Source organism: Heterodontus francisci, unplaced genomic scaffold (genome assembly GCF_036365525.1).
Source record: "Heterodontus francisci isolate sHetFra1 unplaced genomic scaffold, sHetFra1.hap1 HAP1_SCAFFOLD_1588, whole genome shotgun sequence".
Taxonomy (NCBI): Eukaryota; Metazoa; Chordata; class Chondrichthyes; order Heterodontiformes; family Heterodontidae; genus Heterodontus; species Heterodontus francisci.
This window is the reverse complement of record NW_027142044.1, coordinates 3,742-7,680: the sequence shown is the minus strand read 5'-3', so window position 1 is coordinate 7,680 and position 3,939 is coordinate 3,742. Positions and strand designations below refer to the sequence as shown.

At 44.0% G+C, this 3,939-nt stretch overlaps 1 non-coding gene across 1 annotated transcript; it reads left to right on the top strand.

Annotated features, from left to right (window-relative positions):
* Positions 1-2,223: 2,223 nt before the first annotated feature.
* On the top strand, positions 2,224-2,295 carry trnaw-cca (transfer RNA tryptophan (anticodon CCA)). The gene has a single exon. It is a non-coding gene; the product is annotated as a tRNA-Trp (tRNA).
* Positions 2,296-3,939: the final 1,644 nt, after the last annotated feature.

Sequence of the window (3,939 nt, the reverse complement as noted above, 5' to 3'; positions counted from 1 at the left end):
TCATATACATTTAGAGATCTTTTAAAAGCACTTCAATCTTGTTAATAAAAAGTCAGATGTAAATTTAAGAACTCTGATCAGGCTATGCTAAAAAGTTACATACAATTAAGAAACAAAATACAACATTTAAAAGCTCTGAACTCCCTCTGAAAGTTGACCACTGCTGCTGCCGGTGTCTTCCTGGAATAGTGGAGCTGTTGTGTCAACAGAAAAGTCCTTCCCGAGCAGCCCTGAGCCTGTTGGTACCGGCTTTAATCCAACCCAGGTAAAAATCAGGGTACATTGTGGGCAATGAGCCCAAATTGCTGAACTACAGGTCCCTGTCACTTTAAAGAGTGGGCTGGTGCGATTATGATCAGAGGCTCCTTCTAAGCACATTTCTCACCACCACAACTTCCAGATGCTGGTGTTAGTGTGTGCATGTACCAGCAGTTGCAGTGCTGTTCAGACCCTCAATAGCAGTGAAAGTCTCAGAATTCACCGCTATTGGGGCTGTAAAATCCAGGCCGATATCTCACAGTCCTGTTAGATTTGCTCTCCCTCTGTACAAAATCAAACTCCACACATTGTCTTTCACTCACTCCTGTTTCCAGCCCTGATGGTGCAGAAATCCCCTCTCAAAGGTACACAATCCAGTTGATTTCTGATCAAATACCTCCTTCCTCATTCAATAGAGGAAACAGAGACATGAACAGGAGTCAGGTGCAAGAAAGTTTCACCAACAGAGCAAAGAAAGGCACCAACAAAAGTCACACCTACTTTCCAAATCATTTCACTGTAATATTCTTTCACTTGTTTTGTCGGATGACTGCAATAAATCTGAAAATGAGCACCACGAGGTTTGTGTTCACTAGTCACTTGTTCTCCTGTGTTTGTCTGTCAGGTTTGCAATTCAATTTGTATTGGATATTGAAGAGAATCTCTTTTCAAGATGATTGCACATTGTACTGTGTTTAAAGCAACCAACTTGTAAAATGGCAGATAATGAATGTTTCAATACCTGTGTGACCAGATTCTTCCAATGCTTTTCAACAGCTAGATTGATGATGCTTGGAATCTGTATCCTGTGGAGAATGGGAGAGGAGAATAAAAACATGGTGCATGAACAGGACAGACTGTGTAAAATGGGAGCACAGAAATACTGCCACCTCATTGAAAGTTAATGAGATTTATTCTAAGTCAGACACCTGTCCACAATGAACAAGTGAATACATTAATTGTCCACTTTCAATCTAAATGGGACTGAGGTTCCAACAGAGAAGTTTTCTGGAAAATACCTGCTGCAGTTTTAAAATTGATGAACTGGAACATCTTATACTAACTTTCAAATAACTGTAGTGATTGTATAGTTCTCATAGTGGAGAGAAGGAGTTGTTTATAAATATAAGCAGAAAGACACATTTGTGGATTGGTGAATGAGCTTTATCTTTCTGAAATGTATTTGTCCATTGGTTGCAGGTCACTGGAAATTCTTTTTTACATTTCAATTGTAGCAGCAGCAGTTAGCAGCAAAATGTCTGATTAATCAGAGTAGTGGGTCTGGGAAACACTTAAACAGCCGAGACCCTGTAAAACAGAACTCCAAGTAATATTTTAAATAAGGCACTGAACTGACAGAGCGGTAAAGGCCTGCTCAGGTCAGGAAAAAAAACCCGACACGAACCTGACAGAACCACATTGGACCCGAGCCCGACCCGGCCCGAGTATCTCCATTTATTCCCGTGCCCGAACCGACCCGAGCCTTACCCGACCACCGGAATGTTCACTTTATCTACCTCCTGATTCCGAATCTACAGGAAGCTGCAGCATGAGCGCAATGACGTCATAGAGATGCTCACTTGCTCACTGAGCAGACTCAGAGTTTCCCTCCTTGATGACCCGGACTCCCAGCTTAGGTTGGCTTTTCAACTTTTGACACTTATTAAACTCAACTTCCCAGCAGAGTTAAATGTAATACTTACTGTGTGTGTCCGACACGGACTCAGCCCGACCTGGACCCAGCCCGACCCGAACCTGGCCCGACCTGACCCGAGCCCGAAAGCCAGACCCGGAAGAGCGACCCAACACGACCCGGACCCGACACAGGTCGTCGGGTCCCGTTGGGTTCAGGTCGGGTGGCAGGCCTTTGCAGAGCGGAGGTCAGATGAGGATTGAATTAATTTCAATCACTGAATCTAAACAAGAAGTAAATCTGCCAGGAATGGAAGACTTTGCTTTATCTGTGAGCTTGTGGCGCAACGGTAGCGCGTCTGACTCCAGATCAGAAGGTTGTGTGTTCAAATCACGTCAGGCTCAGTTATATTTTACAGCAGTTCAAGTTCCTGGATTTTATCTCAGAAGAGAGTTCGTTCTCTTGGAATGTTCGTGCATGGTAGAATTTCAAGATCAACTTTAATAGATTAAAGTCCTGATTTCTGGTTCCGTTCCATTTCCATGCTCAGTTCTTATTTCACACTGTTTATATCAGAACAATGTTTCAGGGATGTGATGTGTCCATTGTTTGTACAATCGCTCTGTCACCCAGTGTGAGAAATAAAACACAAACCGCACAGCGTGCGGCTCAAACCCATACCTGGCTCTGTCTATAGGCCGCTTAGTTCAGTTGGTTAGGACGCAGTGTTGATAACAACAAGGCTGTGGATTTGATCCCCATGTGCGCTGTCACATGGTCAGTCATTAATTTGACACATTTTTGCAACACTTAAAATCCAACTTTTAGATGCAAACAAGTTTACATAAAATGTCAAAGGGAATTTATTTTGAATAACATGCATTGTATCTTTGTCACTGGTCTGGAGTAACACAGAATTCTTTCCAATTATCTTCCGTTTGCTGATAAACATTGAACTCGTGGCCTGTTCTCGTTAATGGTCACGAGCAGCAAAAACAGACAGAGCGAGTCTGACCGCCCAGAGATGTGGAAAAGGCTTCAGTTTGGGACATATGCAGCAAATCAAATGTTCACCCGGCCCCGAAAGATTCAAAAACTGGGGAAAAGGACACAGGAGATAGAGAATAAGCTAAAGCTGACAATGTAAATATTTCCCATCATTGATATCTCTCTTTTCCAATCCAACCTTCAGAGTTGGGTAAATAATTTCAGTGTAAATTGTGCAGCTCAAGAGTCAAAACCAAAGGGCGATGCAGAATAAAGGAGAACTGCCAAAACCCCAGATTGAACCAGGGATCTTCAGTCCAACACACTCCCAACTGAGCTATTTCAGTCTCACAGTCTTGGGATGATAAGTGGCAAGTAATATTCGCACCACACAAGTGCCAGGCAATGACCATCTCCAACAAGAGAGAATCTAACTATCTCCCCTTGACATTCAATAGCATTACAATCACTGAATCCCCCACCATCAACATCATGGGGGTTACCATGGGTAGCCATACAAATAACGTGACTAGAAGAGCAGGTCAGAGGCTTGGAATCCTGAGGTGAGTAATTGCAGTGCAGCTGTTGGCTCCACCCCAGGGGCTGAATTTGTTCTGTAAACCATGAAGCAGCTTCCTCTCAAATCCTAGGTTTATCAATAAATCCTCTTACAAAAGCCCCAAAGTGTGATATATTCCTCTCACTCATCCATGACTCCTGACTCCCCAAAGCCTGTCCACCATCTGCAATTCACAAGTCAAGAGTGTGATGGAATACTCTCCACTTGCCTGGATGGGTGCAATTCCAACTCAAGAATCTCAACACCGTCCAGGACAAAGCAGCCCACTTGATTGGCACCCCATCTACAAACATTCTCTCCCTCCACCATCGGCACACAGTGGCAGCAGTGTGTACCGTCTACAAGATGCACTGCAGCAATGCACCAAGACTCCTTAGACAGCACCTTCCAAACCCAGCGACCTTTACCACCGAGAAGGGCAAGGGCAGCAAATGCAGGGGATACCACCACCTGCAAGTTCCCTTCCAAGCCACACACCATT